The 13,596-nt window shown below is 35.1% G+C and overlaps 1 protein-coding gene across 1 annotated transcript in view; it reads left to right on the forward strand.

Annotated features, from left to right (window-relative positions):
• Positions 1-5,905: 5,905 nt before the first annotated feature.
• Positions 5,906-13,596, forward strand: part of nlrc3 (NLR family, CARD domain containing 3) — a 30,188-nt gene continuing 22,497 nt past the window's right edge. The window contains exon 1 of the mRNA XM_009297629.5: positions 5,906-6,330. The gene's annotated coding sequence lies outside the window, so the exon portion shown is untranslated. The remainder of the gene's footprint in view (positions 6,331-13,596) is intronic.

Here is a 13,596-nt window from a genome sequence, read left to right on the forward strand (position 1 = left end):
CGCGACCCCTCTGGGGGTCCCGACCCCCACTTTGAGAACCACTGCTCTAGACTAATTTTAAGCAGCAGATGGCACTCTGGCCTAGTTTTTAACAGCTGATGCCACTCTAGGCTAGTTTTAACAACAGATGGCGTTCTAGGCTAGTTTTTTAAAGCAGATGGTGCTCTAGGCTGGTTTTTAACAACAACAGACAGTGCTCTATGCTAGCTTTTAAAAATGCAGACCTGATGCAGAATCGATCTCTCAAACTATTTTTCTCCTCAGCTCTAGCTGTTTTAGTGGTTAGTAGTTAAAGTTATTCCGAACACACAATAATAGTTGTTTTTAAGTAGAAATATTGTACCACTTTGCATTACAGGCACAGGCGAGACACAGAAATGTTATGCATTATGTCTCTCAAAGCACAATATGTTGGTAACATTTTAATCTTGATTTAGTCGTCATTGTTTAAAATTAAAACACGTTCATGTTTCCATTAGATTTAAGTTCTTTGCAAAGTGATGACAAATTTTATCAGTATTTTTTGTCCTAGTGTTTACCATTTTCATCCATTTCCATTAGGTTGCCTTGAGCTATTATGCAAAAAGCACTTCTATAAGGGGTTTAAACACAGGTGCGAGAACAGTGTGTGAATATAGTCAGTCTGTGATGCTAAAATTAATTAACTTTATTTTTTTTAATCACACTTGATAAAACAGTCTGCAGAAACACTTTGACATTCTCCCTTTGTACCAGTCATCAGAGGAGAAAAGCCCCGCCCACTTGTGACCGTCTCTTCCTCATTAGCATAGTTTTGTTTTTAAATCTGCCACTATGCTGACACATAGGCATTTAAGCCCCGCCCTCTTTAAAAAAAGCTAGTTTTATTAGAATTTAAAGCGACAGTCACCGAAACGGTACAGTTAGGATTAAAGCCTAAAATGGGCAGCTTTATAAAACATTATTCAAGAGTTCCCACTTAGATATGCTTGGCATTTAAAGCAGGTTTGGCATGCTGTCCCCGGAGAGAAACCTGAGCTCGAAGATATTTGAGCTCAGGGCTCCCGCCTGGTCAATAAGCATATCAGGGGATCCGAGATCAGGTAGGTCTCGAAAGCTCCCCTTTTGGAAAAAAGGGGGGAAAAGGAGGAGAGGGGGTGGAAGGGGGGATTCTTCCAAAACGAAGATAGAGCAGTAAGGAGAAAATGATCCATTTATAGTGAGCTAGGATCACTCTGATTGGATTGTGACTGATTACGGATGAGTGGCCAGCAGTGCTCAATCCTATCACGTGCTCCTCTCGAAATTAGTTTATGAAACTTCACTTTGTGTGGTATTTTGAGCAGAAACTTCACACACACACACACACACACACACACACACACACACACACACACACACACACACACACACACACACACACACACACACACTCTAGAGACATCAGAGACTTATTTTACATCTTGTATAGGTTCTCAGTGTCTTTTCACAGGCGTTGTGTTTGTTTCACATGCATCACATGTTTGCATCTGCAGTTTTATCAGCTGTTGTATCAGGGTCATCAGTGAATGTTTGACCCAGCAGTGTTCTCTAAGCGCATTTACATTCTCATGCATTGTGTGTTGGTCTTTATTATTAAAGAGATTTTTTAAGGGGTTTAAACAGTTGTGTGGCAGCAGTGTGTGAATATAGTCAGTCTGTAATGGTAAAATAATTCATTTTATTTTTTTCTAATCACACTTGATAAAAACAGTCTGCAAAAACATTCTCCCTTTATACGTGTCATCAGAGGTGAAAAGCCCCGCCCACTAGTGACCATCTCTTCCTCATTATCATAGTTTTGTTTTTGAATCTGCCACTATGCTGACACATAAGCTGCGTCCCAAATGGCACACTATACACTATGCACTCATGCACTATGTACTTATGCACTTACACACTCAACAGCATAGTATATGTATGTAGTCTCGTCCTAAATGGCACATTAATGTTTTTTTACTATGCGGAAATTCAAACCGTTTCCCTGATGACGTTTGATGGTCGCCAAATCAGTGAAATAAACGACTGAATTATCAAATAATACCTGACGTGAGTATTGCCGCATTCACCATCGGGAGGTGCTATAATCACTCTTGTAGGAGAATTTTGCTTTCACTATCCAAAATAAATAAAGTTATCCAACATGTGCGCCCGATAGCTCCGCCCCTTTCGCTACGTAAGCAAACCTGCGGTCATTGAGTGTGTGTAGTGTCCATCATTACACACTTCATTTTAGCGGCTGATTGAGTGCATCATCCGGGTAATTAAAGTGCACTTATTATTTTTAGAGTTTTCAGTGTGAACGCACTACTTACACTATTTACACTACAAAATGGCGTAGAATAGTGCATACATATGCGATTTGGGACGCAGCTAAACGCATTTAAGCCCCCCCCTCTGTTGAAAAGAGCACAATCTCATTAGAATTTAAAGCGACAGTCACTAAAACGGCACAATTTAGATCAAAGCCTAAAATGGGCAACTTTATAGAGTTATAAAACATTATTTGTGTGGTATTTTGAGCAGAAACTTCACACAAATACTCTAAGGACATCAGAGACTTATTTTAAATCTTGTAGTAGGGGGCATAATAGGTCCCCTTTAAAAGCTACAAGATGACTTAAAAAACGAAGTAAACCCATTGTAACTTGTAACTAAGTTGATTTAACTTAATTTTTTATAATTATGCTTGATTTTAAGGCAACAGGTTTACTCACTTTTTAATGTAAAGTCAATTATTTAGTTTATTTGCTTATTTTAAGCAATACAGTGGAAAAGGTGAATTTAGTAAAAAATTTTATGCTATATTCAACATTTTTGCCTATTATATTCACTGTCTTTTTATATAGGTTTTCCGTTTCCTTTCACAGGCGTTGTGTTTGTTTCACATGTATCACATGTTTGCATCTGCAGAGTTTTATCAGGGTCATCAGATCAGTGAATATTTGACCCAGCAGTGTTCTCTCGGCTCATTTGCATTCGCATTCATTGTGTGTTGATCTTTAATATTAAAGGGGAGCTATTATGCAAAAATCGCTCTCATAAGGGGTTTAAACACAAGAACAGTGTGTGAATATAGTCAGTCTGTAATGGTAAAATTAATACCTTTAGTTTTAATAATCACACTTGATAAAACAGTCTGCAGAAACACTTTGACATTCTCCATTTGTACGTGTCGTCCTGAAGGGAAAAGCCGCGCCCACTAACGACCATCTCTTCCTCATTAGCATAGTTTTGTTTTTGAATCTGCCACTATGCTGACACAAAGGCATTTAAGCCCCGCCCTCTTTTAAAAAGAGCAAAATCTCCTTAGAAATTAAAGCGACCTTTGATCTTTAATATTAAAAAGGATTTATTATGCAAAAATCGCTTTTATAAGGGGTTTAAACACAGTTGTGTGGCAAAATTGTGTGAATATATCCAGCTTCTAGTGGTAAAAATGAATAAATTCTATTTTTATAACCACACTTGATAAAAACTGAAGTGCAGAAACACTTTGACTGACATTCTCTCTTTGTACGTGTCATCAGAGAGGGAAAGCCCCACCCATTAGTGACAATCTCTGCCTCATTAGCATAAACAGCCCTGAGTGAGAAGCAGCCGTCCTCCATTAGTTTTCACTTGCTAAAGATAATGCCTTATTCTGAAACACTTTTCACTTTGAATCTGCCACTATGCTGACACACAGGCATTTGTAGCTCTGCCCTCTTTTAAAAAGACCACAGTCTCATTTGAATTTAAAGTGACAGGCACCAAAACAGCACAATTACCATCAAAGCCTAAAAAGGTCTGTTTCAGAGAGCTATAAAACATTATCTGTGTGTTATTTTGAGCTGAAACTTTACACACACACACACACACACACACACACACACACACTCTGGGGACATCAGAGACTTATTTTAAATCTTATAAAAAGGGGCTTAATAGGTCCCCTTTAAATCTTAGATAGACTGTTGTGTCACTGAAGTCTGGTTCAAGGATCAATGCGCTCTGCAATTTTCTGAGAACTGTAAAAGAGGAGAAAAAAAAACCCACACAGGAAATAAAGGCGACAAGGTATAATGTTGATGATTGTCTTCTAGTCAGAATGCAGATGATTAATTGCAACACTTGTGCTCAGTTGTGTTCAATTTGAAGGGTCTTTTTTTGTATTCTGGAGTTGTTTCTTGAAACTAAAATGCAGTTTGCCAATGTTATGTTCTCACTGATTGCTTTTGGGTTTGTTATGTGATTGATTATTGATTGAGAGTTTCATCATTGATTTGTGGTGATCAGTCTTGTGTACATTTGTTGGAGGAATCCTTCTGAAATGGTACAATCATAATAAATTGTGTTTTTTATGTTGATGTTGATCATCTTCTTGTTTGTTGTATATATAAAAGGTGGTTAAAAGGTATTTAGGAACTTAAACTAAATTGAAATATACACTTACTGGCCACTTTATTAGGTACACCTTAGTAGCACCGGGTTGTACCCCACTTTAACTTGCTGAACTGCCTTAATCCTTCGTAGCATAGATTCAACATGGTACTGGAAGTATTCCTCAGAGATTTTGCTCCATATTGACATGATAGCATCACGTAGTTGCTGCAGATTTGTCGGCTGCACATTCGTGATGTGAATCTCCCGTTCCACCACATCCCAAAGATGCCTAATTGGATTGAGATCTGGTGACTGTGGAGGCCATTTAAGTACAGTGAGCTCATTGACATGTTCATTTACATTTACATTTACATTTAGTCATTTAGCAGACGCTTTTATCCAAAGCGACTTACAAATGAGGACAAGGAAGCAATTTACACAACTAAGAGCAACAATGAATAAGTACTAAAGGCAAGTTTCAGGTCTGTAAAGTCTAAGAAGGGAAGTGTTAGTAGTTTTTTTTTTTTTTTTTTTTTTTTTTTTTTGTACAGTTAGTGTGATATTCAAAGAGGCAATTGCAGATTAGGAAGTGAAGTGGAGACTAAATAGTTAGTCTCCACTTCAGTCTGAGATGATTCACGCTTCCCAATCAGCATCCCAATCATCAGAAATACTGCAGAAGACCTATTGGAATCAGCATGGAGCCAAGATTCTCATAGAAATCCGTCAAGTTTGGTGAAGGAAAAATCATGGTTTGGGGTAACAATCAGTATGGGGGCGTGCCAGAGATCTGCAGAGTGGATAGCAACAACAACAGCCTGAGGTATAAAGACATTTGTGCTGCCCATTACATTACAAACCACAGGAGAGGGCAAATTTTTCAGCAGGATAACACTCCTCATACTTCAGGCTCCACATCAAAGCTCCTGAAAGCAAAGAAGGCCAAGCTGCTTTAGAATTGGCCAGCCCAGTCACCAGACATAAACGCTATTAAGCATGTCTGGGGTAAGATGAAGGAGGAGGCATTAAAGATGAATCCAAATTCATACACAACATTCATTCTGTCTCCACTGCAGCAGGACTTTATATTCTATACTGGACATTATTTCTGTTCAGTGACAAGACTTTTGTCTTAGCAAAGTCACACCTTACTGTGCTAATAAAATAAATAAGCATAATTAATAATAATTAAGGCATGATCATATTTTATTTTATTAAAATAAGCGTAATCTAGAGGCCTTTGCCTTTCATATAAGCCACTTCTGATACCAAATGATCAACTAGAAGTTAAGTTATTCTTTGCTGTTCCTAAAACTTCAATAGGTGATACGACTTTTGTCAGGTAGTGTATGCATGTATAGTACATGTAATATACATTAGTCTCTCTTGTCAGTCTCTGTTGTCTTCCTGTTCTTTAATCAGCACTTCCTGTCCTGTCTGCATCATATGCACTTTCTTGAGACGTGTGTGTATTTAGTGGCCTAAATCAAGTGTTTGTGCCTAATATGAGGTGCATTTTCCGCTTGCATGCGTGACTTCTGTATATCTGTTATTAATTTCGCACTTATGTCCTCCTGTGTGACTCATATGTGTTTTGTGTTGTTGTTTGCACAGTCCAGTAGTTCATGTAAAGCATGTGGAAGCGTTTGCATGTCTGTCTGTCTGCGTGTGTGCGGTTTTGTGCACACACTGACAGCATGTCAGACGATGCTACACGTCAAAAGTGCATCTGCGGCCTGCTGCACAGGAAGAGAAGGAGGTGCGACAGGAAGGATCGAAAGAGAGGGAAAGAAAAAAGACAGAGGGTGCGTGACACACTCAAACAGAGAAAGTGTCGAGCGGCGGATGAAGATGAGCTCGATGAGAAGTAGAGTAGAGATGAGCGGAGGGTAACAAACACACACACCTGCTGAGGGTTCAGATTCACCAAAACAGACTGAAGCAACTGTGAGTATTCACTTTCTTCAACACGTCACTGTGTCTACTACTGTTTTTATCGTATGTTTTCAGTAAGCCTGCTGTATAGAAACACTTTATTTTATTTTTGTTCAGCTTTTTTTTAACTACTTGTTCTACATATTCTTTGCTGAAAAGCTCATTTTAAAAAAGAAGCCGTAATCGACGCTTATTTCAATAAATAAAAATATCCATCTTTCTCTTAATGCTTATTATTCATTAAATATATATACATACATACGTAGACATACATACATATACACTACTGGTCAAATGTTTGAGGTCAGTAGGGTTTTTAAATGTTTTAAAAGAAGCTTCTCCTGCTGCATTTATTTCATCAAAAATGCAGTAAAATTATAAAGTTGTGAAAAGTTTTTACACTATAAAATAACTGTTCAAAAGTAGTTTATTATTTAATTTAATCATTTATTCCGGTGATTTTAAAGATTAATTTTTAGCTTCATTATTGCAGTCTTCAGAGTCACATGATCCTTCAGAAATCACTCTAAAAATTATAATTATTATTGTTGTTGTCGTTATTATTAATATTATTATTATCATTATTATTATTATTATTATTGTAATAGTAATAAAAGCAATAATGACTTAAGTAATAATGCACATACATAAAAACTACATACAATAAGTAATACATAAATATTTAATACATGCATACATATACACTACTGGTCAAATGTTTGGGGTCAGTAGGATGTTTTAAAATAAGCTTCTCCTGCTGCATTTATTTAATCAAAAATGCAGTACAAATGGTAAAATTGTGAAATGTTTTTGCACTATAAAATACCTTTTTTAAAAGTAGTTTATTATTTAATTTAATCATTTATTCCAGTTTTTTTTTAATGAATTTTCAGCTTAATTATAGCAGTCTTCAGAGGCAGATGATCCTTCAGAAATCACTCTAATAATAATAATAATAATAATTATTGTTGTTGTTATTATTAATATTATTATTATTATTATTATTATTGTAATAGTAATAAAAGCAATAATGACTTAAGTAATAATGCACATACTTACATAAAAACTACATACAATAAGTAATACATAAATATTTAATTCATGCATACATATACACTACTGGTCCAACGTTTGAGGTCAGTAGGGTTTTTAAATGTTTTAAAATAAGCTTCTCCTGCTGCATTTATTTAATCAAAAATGCAGTACAAATGGTAAAATTGTGAAATGTTTTTGCACTATAAAATACCTTTTTTAAAAGTGGTTATTATTTAATTTAATCATTTATTCCAGTGATTTTAAAGATCAATTTTCAGCTTAATTATTGCAGTCTTCAGAGTCACATGATCCTTCACAAATCACTCTGATAATAATAATTATTATTGTTGTTATTATTGTTGTTGTTATTATTATCATTATCATTATTATTAGTATTATTTTTATTATTATTATAATTGTAATAGTAATAAAAGCAATGATGACTAGAGTAATAATGTACATACTTACATAATTTACATACATTTACAAAAACTACATACAATAAGTAATAAATAAATATTCAATAAATAATTATTTAACATTTATGTATGTATTACATTTAATAAATGCCGCCTCGAGTAACAGAATGATTCTTTTGTGTTCAACATCATTTTCTTTTTTTAAACTCATAAAGATTTAGAAACACTTGATTGAGCGTAAATAGTGAGTAAATTTAATTTTGGGGTGAACTGTCCCTTTTAATAAATTCAGCATTGGTAAAAGATTGAAGAATTCTTTTAAAAGCAAACAAAAACATGTTTTTAGAGTGTGTGTACTGAATACACACAGGGGCAGTTAACCCAAAAATTTAAATTATGTTATCAGTTACTCATCCTTTACTTGTTTCAAAGACTGTTAAGGCTTTGAACACAAAAGATGTTTTGAAAAATGCCAGAAACCACTGACTTTCATAGTATTTCTTTTTATTTCTATGGAAATCAGTGGTTACCGGTTTCTGACATTCTTCAAAATATCTTCTTTTGTGTTCAACATAACAAAAGAAATTCATAAAGGTTTGGAAACACTTGAGGGAGATATATTTTCAACAAACATTTAAATCGGTAACCACTGACTTTCATAGTAGGAAAAACAAATACAGAATATATTTGGTTTTTGTAAATCTGGAAATAAAACATCAAGCTAAACAGAAAAATGGTGCCAAACTTGTGTCTCAGAATTATATAAATGGATAGTTCTGAACTAATTCCATAGTTCTGATTCCATAGTAGGAAAAACAAATGCTTTGGAAGTCAATGATTATTGGTTTTCAACATTCTTTAAAATATCTTCTTTTGTGTTCAACATTACAAAAAAAAAATCATAAAGGTTTGGAAACACCTGGGGGGAGATATATTTTCAACAAAAATTAAAATCGGTAACCATAGACTTTTATAGTAAGAAAAGCAAATACAGAATATATTTGGTTTTTGAAAAATATGAAAACAAACTTGTGTCTCAGAATCATATGAATGGATAGTTCACACAAAAATGTAAATTACCTCATCATTTATTGTAGTTTTAAACCTTTAATAGCGTGTTCCTTCTACTGAACTCAAAAGAAGATCATTTAAAGAATGCTGGTTACTATTTAATTCCACAGTAGGAAAAACAAATACTATGGAAGTCAATGGTTACCGGTTTTCAGCATTCTTCAAAATATCTTATTTTATATTCAACAGAATAAACAAACTCATAATGGTGTGTAAACACTTGAAAGAGTGTAAATAGTCAGTAGATTACAATTTTTGGCCGAACTGTCCCTTTCAATAAATGCAGCATTGGTAAAACTTTTACTTTAAAAAGAAAACAAAAACAACCTATAAAGAGTGTGTACTGAACACATGCATACATACAGGGATTGTTTACCCAAAAATGAAAAGGATGTCATCATTTACTCATCCTTTACTTGTTTCAAAAATGTAGGACTTGCTTCATTCACAAAAAAAGATGTTTTGAAAAAGGTTGAAAATGTTAACCATTCACTTCCATAGTATTTGTTTTTCTTTCAATGGAAGTCAGTGGTTACCGGTTTTCAGCATTTGATTTGGAAACTCTTGGGAGAGATATATTTTCAACAAAAATATAACTAACCTGTAACCATTGACTTTCATAGTAGGAAAAACAAATACAGAATATATTTGGTTTTCGTAAATCTGGAAATAAAACATCAAGCTAAACAGAAAAATGGTGCCAAACTTATGTCTTGGGATTATAAAAATGGATAGTTCTGAACTAATTCCATAGTTCTGATTCCATAGTAGGAAAAACAAATGCTTTTGGATGTCAATGGTTACTGGTTTTCAACATTCTTCAAAATATCTTTTTTTGTGTTGAACATTACAAAAAAAAAAAAAAAATCAGAAAGGTTTGGAAACACCTGGGGGGAGATATATTTTTAACAAAAATTTTAATCGGTAACCATAGACTTTCATAGTGAGAAAAGCAAATACAGAATATATTTGGTTTTTGTAAATCTGGAAATAAAACATCAAGCTAAACAGAAAAATGGTGCCAAACTTGTGTCTCAGAATTATAAAACAAATGCTTTGGATGTCAATGGTTACCGGTTGTTAACATTCTTTAAAATATCTTCTTTTGTGTTCAACATAACAAAATAAATTCATAAAGGTTTGGATCCACCACTAGAGCGTGAGTAAACGTTACATTTTTTTGGGTGAACTGTCCCTTTATTGGAAAGACATATGTTTTAATATCTTTGACTGATGTACTGATTCATAACTTGTTCATATAAATATGCCTCAACCATTAAGGTTTTCAGTTTGCTCTTCGCGCGGGTTCCTGCTGTAACCTCAGACGCTGCTGCATAAAGTCTGCTGGAGCAAACAATGTGCTGACATCACATTTCTCTCTGCTACTTTAACACATGCGGCACGGTGGCTCAGCGGCCAGCACTGTTGCCTCACAGCAAGAAAGTCACTGGATTAGGTCCTTGGTGGGTCAGTTGGCATTTTTGTGTGGAGTTTGCATGTTCTCCCCGTGTTGGTGTGGGTTTCCTTCTGGTGCTCCTGTTTCTCCACAGTCCAAACACATAGGTGAATTGGATGACCTAAATTGACTGTGTGTGTGTGTGTGTGTGTGTGTGTGTGTGTGTGTGTGTGTGTGTGTGTGTGTGTGTGTGTGTGTGTGTGTGTGTGTGTGTGTGTGTGTGTGTGTGAATGTGAGAGTGTAAGGGTGTTTCCCATCTGCTGTGTAAAACATATGCTGGAATAGTTGGCAGTTCATCCCGCTGTGGTGACCTCTGAAATAGAGACAAAGCCAAAGGAAAATGAATGAATGAAAGGTACAGCAGTCCAAAGCTAATGTAAATCAAACCTATATAAAGATTAACAGTTTCTCTGTGCCCTCCATTTATAAAGTCTTCACTTCTGCCCCTATTTAATTCAACATGGTGTATTTAATAGAAATAATGTCTGTTTTGCCATGAGATATTCTTAGTTTTCTTCTCACTTTAGACATGTTACCCGCACCTCACATCTGTGTTGCAGTGGTCTTGCTGTAACCATGGCAGCATGCTGTTTGTTGATGCATGTGGTTATGAGGTTCAGTGTTGGCTTCCAGTGAACTGATGTGCTCAGGAATGAATACCTGTCACTTTATTTAAGGCCTAGTTCTTCATATACTCACACTCAAGTGGTTCCAAAATTGTATGCGTTCATTTCTTTCTGCTGTTGAACACAGAACAAAATATTGTGAAAAATGCTGGAAACAATGCAGCCATTGTTGACATCCATAATAGGAACTATGGAAGTCAATGGCTTGTTTTTCCCCAGCATCATTAGTATCATTTGTGTATATTCTGAAGTGGAGGATGAGTAAATGATGACAGAATTAACTTTTTTGAGCCTTTAACATCACTCTAGACCTTCCTCTACTACATCATATGTTCATGTTTAAAATCAGGACACATTATTAAGGGCTTTTCACATTTGAACCACCCTGAAACAGCAGTTGCATCGCTAACGGTGAATAATTACGTGCTTGTGTTCAACAGTGTTGGTATTGGCACTGTTTCCTATGCAATTAGCCTTGCATAGGTGGGGTGGGAGTGGGGGGTAATATTGTTAGCTGGGATGATATGAAATCAGAATTATTAGCCCCCCTTTTAATTTATTTTTTATTTTTTAAATATTTGCCAAATGATGTTTAACAGAGCGAGGAAATGTTCACAGTATGTCTGATAATATTTTTTCTTCTGAAGAAAGTCTTATTTATTTTATTTCGGCTAGAATAAAAGCAGCTTTTAATTTTTTATGAACCATTTTAAGGTCAATATTATTAGCATCTTTAAGCTATATATTTTTTTCGATAGTCTACAGAACAAACCTTCGTTATACAATAACTTGCCTCTAACCTGTCTAGTTAACCTAATTAACCTAAGTCTTTAAACCTAAAACTTTAAGCTGTATAGAAGTATCCTGAAAAAATATCAGGTAAAATGTAATTTACTATCATCATGGCAAAGATAAAATAAATCAGTTATTAGAAATGAGTTATTAAAACTATTATGTTTAGAAATGTGTTCAAAGAATCTGCTCTCCGTTAAACAGAAATCGGTGAAAAAAATAAACAGTTGGTCTAATAATTCAGAGCGGCTAATAATTCTGACTTCAACTGTATAGAAATTTACTATAGGTGGGCATAGATACATTTTTAAAATCTAGATTAATCTCACTGTAATATTGAATTAATCTAGATTAAAATGGCTCATTTAAATTCTGCTGAAGACATTCAGAGTATGTGTGCTACCCAAATAATAACCAAAAGTAAGTCTTTGAGAACAGGTTTTTCAAGCCAGGTGGCGCATTAGACCAGGGGCTCATCTCCTGTTTCCAAAATGCATCATAAGCTGCTTGACAAACTGTCCTACTATAATAATCAGTGATGAAAAGAAATGATGTTCAATAAGATGTACTTGTGTTTATAACTGTTTATCCAGTTAAACATGAGTTTTGAACTGTAGGCCTACATAAGCTCCAAACAGCGTTTTTTTTTTTTAAATTTTTTTGATCACCTTAATCCAACTAAAGTCATAACTGAACTGAAAAGAAATTGATTTAAGACATGTGGTGTCACGATATGTTGAGAGACGATGCAAAAAAGGTGGATCCAAATGCATTTAATGAATGATAAATTGTGCAGACAACAGAAAAACAACAGGACATCCAAAAAAATCAAAATATCTAAAGAACAGTAATCAACAAAACAAGAAACTAAGGCGTGGTACGGGAACACAGCACATGAACAACATACCATACAAAACAAACGACTCAGTGACAACCAACGAGGGCAGGGTGTATAAATAGTCCAAACAATCAATAGTAACAGGATTCAGCTGAGTCTGTAATCAGTGGAAGTGAAACCGGGTGTATGTGAAGCGGAATATAGGGATTTGTAGTTCTTGACCAACTTGTAGTTCACTAGCGATCTCTGCAGTGCTTGATAGTGGTGACCATGACATGTGGAGTATGCAGATATTAGTGACATTATTGAAGTAAACACCGCAATCAAACTGTTATCGTCATGTTGGACTTTAGCCATATTTACTGACAAGATCCACACACGCGGTCAGTAAAGGATCTTTCCATTTGGCATGCGTTATTAAATTCTATAACACTCTCACCAGTCCTTACTCTTTATTTGCGTCTAATACCCCAGTTTGTCACGGGGGCATGAATAAAAAATTTATGAGTTAAAGTGAAACTGCCGAACTGCAGTTAAAGTCACTCAAAATTACTGGAAACGATAGCACTTCACGTAAACACCTTAATCATATTACTGTCTATTATTAAGGTAAATAACTAGACTACTGATGTCCATGTAAGCATAGTTTCTTCGAAGTAAGTGAAAGATCCAGAAGGGCCACTTTTTTGTCAGACGGCTCACCGGTCAGGTATACATCCGCGCTAAAATATCAAGGTTAAGTCATCACAGCTTGCGTAGAATAGACCCAGCTCCCTAAATCAACTTTGAGAATAGATTAACGGCGATATTTTTTTATCGCCCAATTAAAGACGCAGCACGTTAACGCCGATAACGACCCACCACTTAAATATACTATATAACCCTGTATGGGTTTTTCTTGCAGCTCCTCTTTTCATGTAGTTATGCAGCTAATTTTTTGGGTTGTTAGAAAAAAAAACTTCTTGTAGAAATGGTTAAAGCAAAAACAATTATTTGGTTTCCAAAAATAGCTAAATGTGAACCATATGGGCTTCTTTGGGG

The sequence above is a fragment of the Danio rerio genome, chromosome 24, assembly GCF_049306965.1.
Source record: "Danio rerio strain Tuebingen ecotype United States chromosome 24, GRCz12tu, whole genome shotgun sequence".
Classification (NCBI taxonomy): domain Eukaryota; kingdom Metazoa; phylum Chordata; class Actinopteri; order Cypriniformes; family Danionidae; genus Danio; species Danio rerio.